Source organism: Plectropomus leopardus, chromosome 15 (genome assembly GCF_008729295.1).
Source record: "Plectropomus leopardus isolate mb chromosome 15, YSFRI_Pleo_2.0, whole genome shotgun sequence".
NCBI classification, from domain to species: Eukaryota; Metazoa; Chordata; class Actinopteri; order Perciformes; family Serranidae; genus Plectropomus; species Plectropomus leopardus.
This window is the reverse complement of record NC_056477.1, coordinates 20,898,255-20,916,243: the sequence shown is the minus strand read 5'-3', so window position 1 is coordinate 20,916,243 and position 17,989 is coordinate 20,898,255. Positions and strand designations below refer to the sequence as shown.

The 17,989-nt window shown below is 41.3% G+C and overlaps 1 protein-coding gene across 2 annotated transcripts in view; it reads left to right on the top strand.

Annotated features, from left to right (window-relative positions):
* The window catches only part of macrod2 (mono-ADP ribosylhydrolase 2), a 476,469-nt gene that overhangs the window by 93,404 nt on the left and 365,076 nt on the right, over positions 1–17,989 (top strand). The gene's annotated exons all lie outside the window — the stretch shown is intronic.

Sequence of the window (17,989 nt, the reverse complement as noted above, 5' to 3'; positions counted from 1 at the left end):
TAAATGTTCCACGATTGTAAACCCAAATTATTTTGTCCAAGCAAGTGTAAAAAGTCTAATCTAAAATTCTAATAAAAACTTTGCCTTTTTGAAGCAGACTGGCTGCTTAAAAAAAACTTTGACAGGTAATGAATATTTTATGATGTTGTCACAGTTGAACCAGAATAATTAATAATAAGAATTTCGAATTGTGCTAATTTTTTAATATATGTTGTGTATATATGTGTGTACATTTATACATGATGGACATGTTTGTCGCCCCGCAAACCTGAACCATTCTCACTTTTGCCCCTTTGTGCTCTCTGTTTGACCCTCTTTGGTTTCATGTTTAAATGATTCCAAATAGTGGGTTTGCTCCCTCATAGGCCCAAAGCAGCAGTGAGTCACCCTGTTAGTCAAAGGGGTCGCACAGCAGAGCTGACCCAGCCAACACTCTGCCGCCCTGCGTCATCTCCAGTGTCTCCCCCTCCGGCTACCAGACAAGACAGACACCACAACCCGGTGCATTGAGCTGCAACGGAGCAGCTCTGTTTATCTGTTGTTGAATATCAGCTTCCTGTTGATGTCAGTTGGTCAATGATCGAATCTGTGTGCAGCCGTGAGACTCCTCTCTTACATGTCATTCACTAAATACTACTTTTTGTTAATTACTTCAAGCCTATTATGCCATTCAGTTGTGCATGCCTGAAGGGTCTGCATTCATTTTCAGTAAACAAACAGGTTTGTTAGAGAGGTGTTATTCACTCGTTCTGGGGATACTAAAATATCTAGCTGAAATTCATCATGCTTTCTGTTTGTCGAGAGAGCAGCTGTCATGTTATAATTAATGGCAGTTAGTCACATTTTGTTTGCTGAGACCCAATAATGTTTTACTGACAGCAGGTGAATGAGAAAGCCAGACTTTGACAATTTTCTGCAGATGACCCAACTTAATGCAAATTAATAATTTAACTTACTTAAAGAAGATGTTGGTCATGGATGTAACTTCCTGACATACAAAGAACAGCATATCTCATTTAATGTCTCCATTTAGACTGTTTCACTGCTCTCATTGTCTGCTGATGAGCTGATGTGGCCCTCCACTCCTGGCAATTGTTATTGCTTCATTAGGGTGTTGCGTACTGCACAAGAGTGACTGTCTAAGTGTCTTACCACTGTTGACATCCAATGCCCAGTCATTTGCCAGGACAGAGCGCGTTCCAGCTCCAGCCTCAACACATCGGCACACGGTTAAACCATGATTGCCATCTTAACTGGAGTGCCTAATTGAACAGACACTTAAGCTTGGAGCATCTGCCAAAACTACTTAGACCTCCAGTGGAGTTTTTCAGATTTGTTTGCTTTCCAGCTGGAGTGCCTCTCACTTTTGTTTGCAACACAATGGGATTTCTGGACAAATATAAATCGTCTGCTTGTGTGTCATTCACTTGGAGGCAAATCTGTGTGATATAAAATTTCCATTGTGTCGCAAAGTTTCCACTGCAGCTTAATGTTTGGCTAGTTTGTTAATGAGCTTAACTCTGTTATCTTCATCCAGGTGTTGTGTGCCAAAGGGTGCGAGGTGAGAAAAGGTCAGTCTCGGACATCCTGACTTGATCCTTGTCTTCCCTCCAGGGGGACAGAGCAGAGAAACCTATGCTTGACCTCACTGTGCCTTCCTCTCCTAAATCGACAGCAGACACATCTGTCAGCGGCTGCTGATTGACCCCCTCTCAGACGTACAAAGAGCCCCACTGGAGGACGAGGGTGTTGGGTTTCTGTTATCTCAAGACCAGGGAAAATCTGTCACCCTGCTCATTTTTTGTTGAAGGGGATAGGTGCTCTCCTTTTCCCAAGGATGCACTCTAGTCTGTCTGGCCAGTTTCACTGTGTTTAGACAACAGACAGGTTGTTTCCTTCTCTGTTGTGTGTGTGTTTGCAGAGATAACTAAATATATTAAGCCACTTGATTTTGCTAAGTGCTGGCTAAAGTGCCTTTTGGCTCTGGTGGCAACGAAATAACTGTTGAGTGTGCATTTGGTCTTGTTTTTTATCAGACTGTTCTGATCCCAGATTTTGTCTCTTATGACAGACATTCGACCACATAATTGATTTACTTTTTTGCTCTTGCCGTGGTCAATAGATAGAGCTTGCAGTTGGCAGGCTGCTGTGGTGCCCTACTTTCTGGACTGTCTGCCAGAACACGCAGACCCAGTCTGATTGTTGAGATGTAACCTAGGTGTTATGGATATTATTTTATCTCCCTCAGTTTTCCGTTTATCTGTCACTTAAGCTTAGCGTGTGTTCACTGAAAAGCTTGTGTGAAATACAATAGGCCCCAAAACTGCTCAGGGGCTCACAGGGGAAAAATGGAGACTGATTTCCCCTCATGTCTCCTTCCTCGCTCTGACTGGAATTCATTATTGATAGACTTTCCGTGTTCTTAACCAATGCCAAATAAAGGGGAACATGTAAAAAGGCTGCTGCCAAAACCCCCGCTTTGTTTTTCATTTACCTTCTGCTTTATTTGCATATTCATCCTCTACAGGCAATCAGCAGAGATCTTTGCTGTGGGCCTTTCATCTCCGCTCTGCCATCCTGACAGGCAGCTTTTCAGCATCACAACAGTTTAACTAGGATTTGTGGATGAGAGCTGCTGTTGGTTATGCTAGGAAATTCACATTTTTGATTTGTAGAGGGTGTAATGTGTGTGACAGGGATAGAAAGAGGGTTTGTGGAAAAATATATAAATCAGTGAATTGGTAAATATGTAGACAGATGTTGGATTTCATTAGTGTGGGTTTGTAGAGATGTAAATGTAGGCTTCGTGAATTGCCCAAAATGGCTGGCAAGAGAAAGCTCTGACTGATGGAGCTTGTTGGATCTTTTTATGCATGTGAATGCAGATGTCAGTTACATAAAGCAGACGGGCATGATTGCTATTAGGCCATGCAGTAGTCTTTTCTGATGCAGATCCCAGATGTTTCTGGATAGGTTGACCCCCCCCCCCCCCTTCATCTCTCGGGACTAGGATGCAGCCCAGAAAAAGACAAGAGCCAACAACGACTGAGACTAAAGGGGCCGACATCCTGCTGCTTAGGCAAATCCGTTGGGCCAGTGGTCATTTGGGGCCTTGTGTTTGTGGAAGAATGACAAGTCATGCAAATAGCCCCGTCGGCTGTTTTTCCCCTTGTCTTTTGTTTTCTTTGCTTGTTTCTGTTGTCTTGTCTGCAGAGACAGAGAAACTGAGGGATGAGCGGGTTCCATAAAAAAGGTAGAGGGGGGTCGGAGCTGACTTGTCAACCTCAGAACCTCCCACAGGTTAATGACCCCAAACACAATGCTCTGTGATCAGATTAGGTGGAGCCCCTCCCCTCCCCACTGCACTAATCAGCAAAATAAAGGAGATAAAAGATAGAATTACCATACAGTGTTTTCACAGTCCTGCATACAACTCTAATGCAGCTAATTGAAGCCCTTCTCTCTTGCTTTGTAACTGCTTTACTATTCCTGCACTAAATCTGTAATTAGCCAATTTAGCTTTTTTTCCGGTCTTAGTTAAATGGTAACATTTATCTTTACAATGGACTCTGTATGCTTGTGTAAGCGCCGACAGGGCCTCAAAGACAAACACACAGCGTTCTGATTCCTAAACTCAGCAGCACATTGGTGAATTTAGTGCTTTAGTCTTTTGAGATTAGGAGTTTGAGTGTCTTATGAAAGGGTCAGTCAGGGTTTAGAGCTGTAAGGAGAGGAAGTCAGGGCTAATGTTATCTAGTGGAACAAACCAAGTTTTTGCTGCTCCAGATAAGATAAGATAGAGTGTATAAGACTGCAAGGACTGTAATAGCCCCGTTGATTGGGACAAATACAGGAAGTATGGCTCTTAGGCAACAGCATTTTGGGTTAAGAGAAGGGGGAGTGCTAAAGAAGGGATGTCTCGTCACACAGAGCTGCCATCATCATGATCAAAGTGTTCACTTATCTGTGCCACGCACTAACTCTGACTTTGTTTTCTCTGTGATGTGGATGACTTTGTTTACTCTCATGAGTCATATCTAAAAATTACCCTTTTTGTGATTTCTCAACTTTGTTTATTTTCCACCGCTGAATACAATAAACAACTGCTAGAAAAGTACAAAAGCAATAACAGATTGTTATATGTTCATGCGCTTTAGAGCAAACTTGGTAACAACGGTGCTCTCAACTCTGAGCTTATGCTTTCAATCACTTGCTTAAAAATACATTCTCATTATCCAGTTCCACACTTGCATGCGGTTCTCTGGCACAATATAATTCAGTTTGCATCATTATATTGTTATCTGTCGAAGTCAGGTAGAGTAATGTTGACATTTTGTCATCGTGATGGTGAGAAGCATCTTCGGCAACAGGAGCCTCTTAATTGGGATTAAACTCCACCAGAAAGTGTTTTCAGGCAACACCTCCAACCGCCCGAACAACGAGTAGGTGTCTGCGCCTCAGCGTCTGACACCAGTTCTTCGGCACTCATCTTGAGTGACTTGGATATCAGATGTCCTATTCTTCCACAGCCAGGAGCCATGTTCAAAGGAAGCCTATAGAAAGTGATGATGGGGGAATAAAAGCGGAGGTTGAGTCGAGGGGACATTTATGACTTTCCTGAAAGAAGCGGTCATAGACTGCCCGCCCACCTATTAGCGCAGGAGTGTAAGGTGCTTGTGGTGGAGTTGTGAATGACATGTTTTTGGTAAAACTGGGAGTAACTGGAGTAGACCCTCTTTATCCCGCTATGTTGCTGAGGTGTTTCTGAGGTTAACCTCCTGCAGGAAGAGGTGTTTGTGGTGGTGTGTATTACACTGGCAGTGATGGGGATGAGGTGTGGGAGGATTTCATTGTGTTGGACTGGGGGTGTTTATGTTGATCTTGGACTTTGACTCACTCTACATGTGCATAAAATCAGTGAAAGTTTGGAATAACTTGTTTGTGACAATGGCGTAGGGTTTGCATTTACATGCACACAATATTCCATATTTATTCAGATGCTGACATCATTCTGGGTCATGTAAAGAGCATATTCTGTTTGGATTTTCAAATTAGGCCTTTCTCCAAATGTAGCATTTTGCGATCAAGACATGGGAGATATGCCAGTATTAATCGGATTTGTTGTACACAAACCAACTCACCATTACGTTGCCAGGCTGGGTATAGAGATGCATGCCCAAAAGAAAAGCCACCATTTCTGCTTGGAAGGAGAAACACAACAACTTTTTTAACACTATGACAGACTTGGATATCAACAGACTTATGGATATGTACAAATGTAGAATTTGGTTGAATGAATGAAAGAGGGAGGCTGTGTGTACATAGTCAAACAGGTCCAGCACTGATGGAAATCTTTGAAAAAAATCCTGACACGAGCCACAGCCATTGCACTTTTTTAATTATGTAAAATGCTTTGTAGAAATGTTGTCTTTTTTTGGAATAAAGGCAAAAACCAGAGTATTTTGTGCATGTGAATGTAGTCAATGATACAAAGCAAGAAACCTTTCATATTATCCCAGTTACTGACATACAAATGAATTCATTCAAAGCATCTTGTATGCTAAAAAAAGTTTGATGTAGTATTTTACTTTAGTTTAAAACTATTTACATAAAAACCATCAAAGCAAAAGTGATAAAAACATTTCCCCAGTCTGTTCTAAAATGGATAAGAAAAAGTTCTCCAAACCCCTTTGACAGGAGAAATGGAGAAAACCTCGGGAAAGGATCACATAAAGGCTTACCTCCCTTTAGGGCTGATAGGTACATGTTGCACAGCATGTCAAAAAGCAGATCATTGATGTAAAGTAAACCTGACAAAAATAGAGCGTGCATAGACATGCTGATAGTGTTTTGCTGCCTACCTGTATCAATTAGCAATAATCACCATTAAGAATTTTTATTGCTTATGAATGCAGGGTTATTTTGAAAGTATTTCAGAAATATCATTTTTCTGAGACAGTGTACTTGAAGGTAAGGGCTCTGGACCCTGGGGCAATTATTTTCGTCTTACAAATCATAGCTTTAAAATGTACTTTTTCCATACTGCAATTTCACAAACGAACAATAAAGACAAAGCTGTGACATTTCACAGGCCAGTAAGAACTCCTTTAAGCTGGCCCATCAAAGACGACCGGTGAAAGGTAGAGGAAGTCAACCAGCAAACCACTGATAGAGGAGATGGGTAGATGTGTTGGGTAAATAGAAGTTGTGCCATTATAACCGACATCAATCACGCAGGCAATAACAGAGATGTGAGTTTATATGGAGCGATAGGGGAAAACACTGGGGGCAGGAACCGGCAGACTTTGGCAGCTGCTGATGCTGTCTTGCTGTTGGTGTGAAAAAGGCTGCGATTTGAAATGGAAATGGTCCCTTTCTGTGGCGGGTGTTACTGTTGAACAGTCCTGTTGATTGAACCGTAGCTGCTTGCATCAAGTTTCTGCATAACATTGCAATAGGCTCTGAGCAAAGCATTCTTCTCTTTGTAAAGGTCACTGTTAATGTGGAAAATGCCAGCAATCCCTATTTGGAATCATTCATCACTGTGACTGTATCATTTGCAAAAGCTATTCTTTCAATCCCTATTTAAGCAGTTTACAATCCATATATCCACATCTTCTTTTGTGGTCACATGCAGAGCTTATAATGCATTTTTGCACGGGCTATGGCTTTACTGCATGCAATCTTTTATATTCTTTCAAATGCTGTAACTGGTGATATTAACAGCTGCAAACATATGTTTTTGCTCTATTTTTGACTGCATTACTGCTTCTAACCAGCAACACAGATGCAAAATTTGGAATCCTCTGCAGTACTCCACCTATATGTTTTTATTGTACTGAATTGTATTGCATTTATGTTTTTATCTATGAGTTCGTTGCTGCTGCTCCGTTGACCCAGTTCCTCACTGTTATCATAAAAATTTAATTATCATTATCATCATCAGAAGCGTTTCTCTTATTCATGCTCATCACCTGAGTATCTGTTATGGGAAGCATCGAAATTTAAACAGATATGTACCCCACATGGATTTTCTTTATCACTGTTCCAGGGTTGCATGACTGAGTTTTGAGCAGGAATTAAATACAAATATAGTTTGTAAAAGTTGAGCCAAAATTCTGCCAAATAGATTAAAGTTCAGTGTGCGCTGCGGCAGCAACCGCCCCCAGCTCTCTCAGGATGGGGAAACCCCAGAGGAGGCTCCATTTAACCCCCAAGGATTAGTGCTCATGCCTACTTTAGCATTGGTAAAAGGGAAAACGTCTCAGCACATTGAGTCAATAGGGATTCAGGCCCACTCTGCCGGCTTCCCACACAAAAACGGTCAAAGAAAAAATAAAAGTGAAGCTTCAGCTCCGACTTGAATAGGGCTAGATGTTTGCCCAGCCTACTTTACCGTTTGCCCTTCCGCTGCCTTCACAGTACATTACCAGACCAAAAACACGAGACTGTAATCCCAACAATATATTCACAGCGAGAAGCTTCCCTTGAATATTTTCTCTGCATCAGTTGGTCGTTTTAAAATGGAAGGAAGATTTCTAATTGTGCTTTTTTCATACTGACAGAATATGGAAATGGACATATTCTAGTTGCACTTCAGTGTGTATTTGGACAGTGTTTACCCCTAGCCATCTTTAATCCTGTATGCTGAGCTGACTCGCCACTGCTTGGAAAAGGGGGAAAAAAAACAGCCTCGCGGTGTTTCTTTATGAGCTTGTTTTTTGTCTCCTCTCTGTCTTTCTCGTTCTCTCTGTCTTATAATCCACATTCTCCTCACATATCTTTACACTGTATCAAAGAGTGTAGTTGAGTATATTTTTGTCTTGCCAGTGGAGGTTGGTTGGAAAGAAGCAGAGTGGAGAGACAGTCCGGTACGGTGTCGGAGGGCGTGCCTCTCTCACAAGGCGTCCCTGGCAGCGACGAGGCTCTTTCTGTTGACTTTAGTCCGCGGTTGACATTCCCTTGTGTTTGTCTAGGCTTTCATCACGGCTCCGTTCAAACAAACGCCAGCAACTGATAAAACACATGCTCTCACAAACTCACAGCCAAGCACACACACACACACAGTGACACATGGACAGACTTCAGTTTGACTTCATAGCAACAGGTGATGCCCCAAGATGGAGTCACAGCTATAGAAGCCGTATTGTGTATTTCATGGACAGTTCTTGTAAAAATGCCACTTGACATTTAAGTTTGAGTGCATTAACAGCTGTGTTTAATGTGGAATTATATCTATCTCCAGCAGTGTATCCTGCTGCCAGAATACAGTAGCTAAATGTCTCTGCTTGTGAAGTTGATTCTGGAGAGTACTGGAGTAAAATATCAGAGGATGGGTTGTCTCTTTCATTCTCAAGGAGGGGAAAAACAGCTGTGTTTTTACATATGGCTCTGTTACTCTGCCTTGTACATTTCTTTCTGTCTGAGCACAAGAGTTGGAGTCAAGCGGCAGGAATGTATCTGCCAGTCAAGCAAGAGAGCCTTCTCCTGGTGTGGATTGCTGTCTGTCCCCTTGTGTCGATGGCTTCCAAGCCCGCCAAATTTCACGCCTGCACCCAGCGCCTCAGAGGTGCAGTAGGAGGAGAAGAGGAATCGCAGGGTGCCGGGGTTGGTTCGCGGTTAGAGATGTGCGCTGAGAGTGACGTCACAATCGCAGAAAGGGAGAGTGTTCTCATCCCAATGTGGAGAAGCGAGGATTTCAAAAACCAGGTGCAACCCACACCTGCGAGTTCCTTCCACCTTGCTTAATTAGAGTTCAGTATCCTCCTAATGAATATTCACAGTCTTGTCTCTTCTGCTGTTGTGTGTGTGTATGTGTGTGTGGGTGGGAGCCGATGGGCTCAATTGGGAATTATCTGGCTTTCCCTGGAGAAAGCCTCTTTTTTTCCTCCTCTCTGTTTATCCACAAGAGCATACTCACTTCCAAGTAAGCTGTACAGACTCAACAGCCCATTACTGATCTCCTGATCTATTGTTAAGATTGATTCCCTGTGAATATGACTGCATGTCTCCTTTTTACTCTCTTCTTAAAATGCCAGTTTAATCTAAGACTATATTGAGTTAGTAATTAATGCCTGGCATAAGTGAGTTACAGTTGTATAGTCAGAAGGCATTCACTGTTGTTTGCTGTGCCAGCAGGAGATTTCTTGTTCCTGCAGATGCGCAAGTGTAGAGAGAAACAGTGCTTTTCTGTCACCAGATCTGTCAGCGGGGATCAGTCACATCACTCGTCAGATCTGAAGCTGAACGTGTCAGAAGTAACAGAAGACTATTCATTTTTCCCCTTACTGTAATGTAACAGCTCTGTGTATGATGTGCAGTCATCTGCTGGGTTATAATTGGGGCTAAGGCTGCTGAACTCCTGCCTGGTTCCTCTGAATGCAGTGACATGGAGTCCTCCATAGAGACTCAGTGTGTGATTTTTCACACAGCTTGACAGCCATTTGAGGCTTCTCACATATCCAGCCGTCAGTTTACCTGAGCCACTCTTTATGTCTGTTTTTGTCAGTGTGAGACTTGTGTATGGCTGAGGGGATACAAATGTCAAGCATCAGTTTGCACCACATAAGGTCTGCTAGGTGTCCTGCCTGTGATGTCTGTTAACTATAACAAAAGGAAAGTTTTCCTGCAAAAGCTCCCCAGCTCACATTTAGCTGCAACAACACAAGGTTATCAAGTCAAAGAAGTTCTTTGATTAGTTTCATGCGACCTAGTTTGCCCCTCTACCTCTGACTCTGATTGCTGCTGCTACCACCCACATCACATGGCCAGCTGACCTTGCCCCCTCTGTGTTTAACAAACTCTCTGCCTTTGTTCATTCAGTCATGTTTCCACGGTGACCGCGCTGAGTCACCCCAAACAGCATGGAGGTGCGGCCTCAGAAGGCCACGCTGGTCTAGCAAAAGTACAAGGTTTCACAATATTCTTGAGACATGGTATGAAACGCATCAAAGCGTTGTAGCACAGTCTAACAGCGCCAAGCACTCTTTGAGATATCGTTGTGCTTTTGATTGCTCTCTGGAGACCAATAAGATGGTCGGCTCTGTTGTGAGAGAAAGAACAGCGAAAGCCAGTTGTGTTTATGTTTCACCCAGTGAGCAATTGCCAAGCTGTTTGCTTAGAATTGTGGCTGCTTTACTCTAAGACAGGATTTCTTTGGCCATTTGAATGGTACCTTATGGAATATGAAACACGTCAAATTATAAATTTAGAGCCCCACTGGCTCGTCTGTTTACTCATTGCCAATGGGTCTTCCGGTCAAATTGAAATACACATCAGTCTGAGTTTCTCCTGAGCTGGAACTCTGTTTCGGGAATCTGCATTGGCAAGCGTACACACACATATTCAGTTGTTGAGTACAGTTTGTGTGATATTACATTTTGTTCGACAGCCCCTTTTTAAGAATGTTATGCATACCGTCGTGACTAAGCAGACACAGTACACTTTGAGCTTAATACCCCTTTGCCCTTCACTCTGTAAATGTGCTGGCATTGTGATCTTCAGTCGCTTTTTTTCTTTAAGTCATGCAAGCACTTCGACTTCCAAGGACCTTCCACTTCAACGCTTCAAGCCTGAATTGAATGCAGTCATATTAACGAAAGGCTGCTACGGCATGTCATAAGGTTAAATACACACACTATAACAGAGGTGTTAAAAGGGATATTTTGCCTTCCTGCCACAGCACCGTGATAAAGTTCTCATTTGTTATCATTTGGAAAAAAATCAGATTAATAAACCATGAAATACTCTAAATGAGCCAATTTGAAGTTGGAAAAGTTCTGCAGCAGGTGAATCTTTAAAAATGTGTTTCAATTAAGGATTTTTTCCCCTTTGTGCAGCAGGGCTAAAGAGAAAAAAAAACCTAATTAATCCAAGTTCCCCTACATTTCTAACTTTTGTGCATGCCAGCTGCTTTCACTACTTTACATCCATTATAAGAGCAAATGTAGAAATACACCCAGAGCCATAAACTATGCTTAAGCTCTATGTAAATGCCATAATAAATAATAAATCTGTTTTAGGGGTTCAAAAATGTTTTAGTAGTGTGGACATTAGGCATAAACATTAAACAAACAAAAAAAAACAGACACGCATTAGTGTGGATGTAGCCGTGTTGTGATCAAGGGTGATCCCCCTACACTGCTGACACTGAACACTGATTGTGGAGATTAACAACTCAACTGCAAAATAAGTTTTCAAATCTGTCACTGTGTGCAGCCTGTGCGAGAACTGAGGTCACTCTTCTTTGATATGATTCTTTTCCAACTCACTGCTGCTCTCCATCACTGCTGCCACTATAGTGAGATCAAAAAAGGGCTTTTGAGCCTCCTCTCGCATGGTAGATGCCAAACGTAGAATAAGTGCCGCAGGACGGTAATATCCAGCTATGCTGCAAAATTACACGTATGAAAAGGGTTATGTGGGTGACTGTTAGCCCACTTCTGGATCCTTCTGTTTTCCCCTTTCTCAAACTAACTCACCAACTAATTTCTTTTTCATGGCCAGTTAGTCAACATTTTGTATCCTCCACCTGCTCAGGTTCATTAATTAGGCTACTGTTTCTTCCATCTCAGCCAACAAAAAGCTGATTATCAATCTCAGTCGAAAAGTTTTCTGAACTTTAATATGAAGTTGTTTCTAACTTTGGTTTTTTAATGATGTTAAAAGACAGACAAACCTAATACGTCCTCTGTTGCTTTTAAAAGTACTCAGTTAGTTGGCAATATGACGACTTACTATAAGAAAGTGATTTTGCATGATGTGATGCATGATATACTGATAGACTATTTGGCGTGTTCAACAATCTTTCCAATTTAACACTTTTGATTGTGATGGTTCTCCGCTTTAATTCCACTTGGATTCACATAGAAATTGCAAAAGAGACCGTTTCTCTCATTAGCTTGTCGGAGTTTGTGCGCCACTAAAGTAGCTGTTTGTTTGTGGCGCTTCTGCAGGTGTGTCTTTGGCTTCGCGGTGGCCATAGTGAGATTGGCTGTGTGACTGTAATTACTAATTTAGCTAAAGTGCGGGGAAAACAAACAGAGCAGGAAAAGCTGGAATGATCAAACGATAGCTCTCTCCAGCTGCCGCCATCTCTAATCTGCTCAGGTAATTCTCCTCAAACCCATTGATTCCACGCAAGTGATTGAATTTCAATGCATCTCTGATGAGATGGGGGGAAAAAAAGAAGACAACCTACCTGAGCACTCAAATGGATTGGCAAGCAGATGCTCGGTCAAAGTGACAGGTGATAAGTGCTTTGGCAAGCTTTAAGTGAAATCTTTATGCATTTCTTGCTGTATGTAGCCGTGCTGTCACTGCCCATCTTTCATACGGTTCCTCTCGTTTGCAGTGCATTTTCTCAGCGACAGAGCAAGCGGCCCTCGCTGTCTGATAAAGCACCTGTGACCTTTCAAATTAAGTGTTCCCTTTATTTAAGTGACTACTTCACAACTGTCTACTTCACAAGATGATGTATAGAGAAACGCTATGAGCAACTCCACTACCTCTACTGCATTGATATCGACCCGCGTGGCCTCATATGGTGATTTCTTGTTGAAATGGATTTTAATTTATACTTTTCAGGTGAAGATAGCGATTCCAATCAAGTAAGTAGTTATTGTCGGAGCGATTGAAGAAAGTAAAGTGCAGTTGGATTGTAAGTCTTTGTATTGGTTGCAAACATTGAATAAAAGGGATACTGAGCTGCTGATACTATTCGGCTTATAATAGCTTCACAGGACTTGCAACTACAGAGCTTTTTTCTTCCCTCAGTTCACACATTATTCCTCAGAAACCTTAATTTGTAGGTGCCCTGGCTTGTATTTACTATCAGGGGCAAATGCAGTCCTTTATCATTGTAGTGGTACAGCTTTATTGCTTGTGCATACACTATACAGCATGTTTCACACTGTGCCTCGGGATTATGTGCAGAACAGGCTGCATTTTATCGTAACTGCTGCATCCCTTTTTATTAGAATGCAGAGCACCTGCCAAATGTTACACCTCTTATGGAAAAGTGGTCAGTTAAGATAGCTCTCTCTCTCTCTGTGGAAGAAACCCCGCAAAGATACACGTTTACTTATTGGCACCCTGGCTGTAATCTTTGAAGTTTAATGTGCTGTATATGTACTCAAACAACCAAACATCTAATAAACAATGCACTCTCTGTCTTCTTTGATTATTCCATTCCTTTTATCTGTGCTTTCCCTGGTTGTGGTAATAGTGGGGTGTTTCGAATAACACCACCGTCAGAAGGCTCATTTCGCAATACTTAATCACCTCTCTGACTGTATTCGCCATGGCACCAGCAGGCTGTGCAGCACATGCAGTGCAGCTCAAGATGCTTTGGCCCCGTGTTTAGCCTGTTGTGTGTGGTAATGTGAAGCCCCCTTAATTGGAGTCCAGGGGAGGATCTCTGGGAGCGCTTTCTAAGTACTGCGCCACAATTGTCTGCAGGTCAGAGGTCAGCTTGGAGATTTGCATGAGGTTGCATGCAAGAAAGAGAGTTTAAGCCGAGCGTTTCGTTTAAATCAGCAGCCGAAGCAGTTGGAATGTGGTGCAATATCTCTTCATTCCCTACACGAAATGGCCTCAGCCACCTTCATTTATTTCCCTCCTCACTTCATCTTACTGTATGCAGGTTTTTTTTTCCTGCCTGTGTGAATCAGTCTGCACTTTGGAGTGGAGAACCCCACAGCAATCACATCATAACAAATCGTTGCAAAATGGACGACTCAAGGCGCTGTCTCAACATCTGAAATTGATGGCAATCAGTAAATTGCTGTCTTAAGTGCGATGGTAGTGCATTAGTGATGGGTTGTGATCAGAACCAGAGAGCTGTGGATCAGAGTAGCTAAGCCTATTGTCTCTAAGGACAAAGCAGGGTTGGAGCAGGCATGGGTGACTATTCTAACTCCTTTCACCTCAGCCCACAAAGTTGAATTTCCCTGAATCAAGGGTCTAATCCCCCTTTAACCAGTTTAGCTCTCGCTCAGTCATCCATCAGGACTTCTTTTTTTTTTTCTTCCTGTGGACACTTGCATAGCATCATTAGCTAAGGCTCAGTCCTCCCCTGTCTTTAGCCCTCTATAAAGCCCCTGTTGCTCTTTTTAGGAATGGTCACCATTTCCAATAGTATTAAGTCTTTGGCTGTTGGACTGTAAAACTCTAATACCAGCATCTTAAGGAGTTTTTAATCCTCTTGAGCAAAGAGCCATAAAACATGGTGATGAGACAGCCCATGCATGTGTCCCACACAATTGCCTACATCCACTACTGTAGCAGCACCATTATTGAGAAGAAATGAAAACCTTTATAGTTATGTCTTCTACGTGTTTCAAATAAGAAATCCAGCAGCCAACCTGTTTCTTTTAAGTCTCCATTAAATGAAAAATACACGTTCCTAGTTTTAATCCTGTGTCACTGTGTTAATTGATAATTTCTCTCTTGTTATAAGCTAAATTTTGTCTGATAAAATAGTTTCAAGTGATTTATGACTCATCCTGCACTTGGGTGTTTACAAAAGTTGATCCAATCAAATGAGACTTTGGGCAACTACCTAGCCATACTGGCCATATAAAACCACCCTTTTGTTTTAGGGTTGTTATAGCTAACAGAGAGATATAGAGAGGGTTAGGAAGAGAAAGGTGCTTGAATATCAGTGGACAAACACCTTTGCTTTTTTTAAATTTCCAAAACAATGTGGCTGAGGTCTAATTCCTTTATCTCCTCCTCTTCCTCCTCCTGATCTGACATCGAAGTGTGTTAACTCCGCTAACAGTCCAATCAAATGCTTCTGATTTAAATCCCTCTTGTAACTGTACATCGCTCAAATATTTTACTGGACAATACATGCCTGATATCAGATAGAAGGGGGAGGGAAATTCCATTTTCTCCAACCAATCACTAGAGGCAAATGTAGCTACCTGAATCTATCATCATTTTAAGTCAGCTAATGTGTAGCCATACCAAAATATCTGTTTTTCTGGGGTCTTAATAGTGGAGCGAAGTGAAGTAAAACTAACTGAGATGTTGGACAATATTGAGAAGACGTGGGTTTAGGACGGCCTCCATAGCAGCATTTATCTTTTAATAGCTTGTTTTTATTACTCCTCGTTGGTTTTGGCACACCACTTGAAAATAGCTCGATAAAAGCTTGACACAAGCTTGACAGCTGTGTTGGTCTCACCACTGGTGCTGATAAGCTAATCAAGTTCAACTATGGTTCTCATTGGTTGCTTTGATTTTAACTAAGAAATTACTGTTTCATATCTCAATGCCAGATGAAAGAGCAGATTCAAAGGTCTGGACCCAGGCAAGAGGAGTACTTCACAATACAAAAGCTAAAGACAATCTATCTTTTTTTTCTTGGGGACTTTACGTTGCATACTGTTAAAAGACAAAGTCAGGTCTATTCAGAATTTATACATAAGGCAGGATACATGAACACTGTCATTGATTTTTTTTAACATGAAAGGCCATGGGAGATTGTAATTTTTCTTGTTGTTATATGCTCTTATTTGCATTGTCCTAAGATCGAGTTATGAGAACACAAATGCAGAAAGGGGAGGCCTAGGAGAGCTGACCTCGATCTTCTACAGTGTTCATGAGGCAAATTAATGGCTCCTTTATGCAAGGTATTTGTTTGAAATAAAAAAGTTTCTTACGCAAACAACTTGTGAATTTGCATAATAATAATGATTACTGAGAGATTCAAACTGATGGAAAATTCAAATATAATGTTTTAGTCAGAAAAAACAAACAGGCTCTCTCACACACTTTTGGTCTGCTCTTTATGTGGCTTTGCTGTTTTTAACAGCAGAAAGGCAGCAGCTCTCAGAGGGCATTAATGCTAAATAGAAATTGGATTTAACAGCAACACATAGATGTTCTTTCAGGACGATTAGGGCTGCAGCCAGGCATGGTATCCTTCTGCCTGTTTAGTGTGAGTTTAAGCCATCCGGAACCTGCACATTCACGTTCGTTTCCTCCACCAGTGTTTTTGGAATACCTTTTCTCCCTTTACTAAGAGAGGTGAGGTTATCAGGGAGCATGTTTCTATCCACACAAGAGCGAAAATGAAAAGTGCAGTACAGAACACACAATAGCTCCTCGGCCTGTTATCAGATTTAGGCACTTTGCAAAGTGATTCCTTGAATAGTTTAACTGAGAATGGGCACGAGACATATTTTTTGTTGCATGTAACATAGTAGCTATTTAAAAAAAAAAAAAGTATTTATTTTATTTTATTTATTTATTTTTATTTTTTTATTGCATGATGCAATACAAGACGGGTGAAAGACATGATAGGGACGACAATGTGTGTGAGACAAAAAAGGATAGTGCAAAATGAGACATGTCAGGAGAAGACAAGGCCAATTAATCGAACAAGTAAAAACAAACTGGTACATTGCATTGTGTGTTGAGGGTTGTGAAGAATATTTTTGCGGTGTGTGTGTGTGTGTGTGCATGTTGGAAATAACTTAACATTTATTTGTTTGTTAATGGTTACTATTATCTCTTTGGTTTTTCCATATTTTCTATCATTCATCTATCATTTTTCTAGGAGCTTTTTTTGTACTAAAATCTGTGTGAACTCTAGTCATATACCTTTACTGCACCGCTTTTTATTGGTACCCATATCTTTTATTTCAGTACTGCGGTTAGAGGCAGGTGTAGTTTTCATGTCACATTTTCACATCTGTTAAACAGTGAAGGTGGTGCACCTACAGTGAGCCGAGCTGTAAATAGCCTGCTCATACTGGAGGTGGAACAAACGTCCTGTTGTACTAATTCGCAATCTGGCCTAAAGCATTATTTATGTAATGTAATCATTTGAGAAACAAGGACATGATGTACGCGGGTGGGGGAGTGCAGAGCACACAAATAATCAAAAGAATATAGCAGAAGTTATTTAGTAATTAGCTGGGCATTTGGAAAGATCAATGGCGTGTTTTAAAAAATGCGCCTAAGATGTGGCAAGTGCATTTTCAATGGACAGAAAATTAGCAAGCATGCAGCCTTATATTGATTGATGAAAAATTACATTTTTATATTCCATTTCTTCTTATCACTGGAGAAATCTAGTTAGGTAGTAATGATTCCTTATGTATTATCATAATGTACACAGTTTTTAAAACAGCTCACATAATTACACTGTGTATGGCATTTTAAATTCATGCACATCTATTGCATAACCACAACTAGTTCGCATGCATTTTGCATTGTAGTGTTCCACATCACACATCATGTCCATCTGAGACTCTTTCATCTAAAATAATAGAAAACACAATGCAACTGCAACTGTTTATCCAAGAGCTGGTATGTTTATCACTGCATGGGAAATGTTGGCTCCATGATATCACTTCCATCTAAGTAGAACCATCTGCAAAAAGAAATACTTCTGACAGTATCACTGTTACTGGTACAACAGAGCTGACTGATTGTACATTACCACAATTTGCCATAACAAATAACAAATATGTCCTTCTGCATACAGAAAGCTGCTGTTGGCTGTTTATTCAAAATTGTGTTGTGGTTTCTTATTGCCCAAAGTAACAACCCCTCTGTCTTTCTATAATCCAGATATGACATGGAATAAACAACCATGCTACACTCAATTTTCCTCCTGCTTTGCATTTAGGAACTATAAGGCCCACTTTCCAAAATGTATAGAACAACGTCCCACAGAGGGCCAATAATAGGATTCAGTAGTTAAGTTTCCCTCACTGAGTAGAGTAAAGGCAGGCTTCTCTCTTGCCCCTGTTACTTGTGCGCTTGTGATGAGAAACTATTTATGTGCTGGATTTTACTCCGACGCTTTCAAGCACAAACCCGGCTCCATCTCCAAATAGACCTTGAGCAAGTGTGTATTTCAAAAATTGAACCCGATGCAGCCAGACGAGGGGAACAAAAAGGGAGAGTGAAAATACCTCCAGTGTTGCCCCACTTTGTCAAAAAATTCTGAGGCAATTAATCTCTGAGGAAA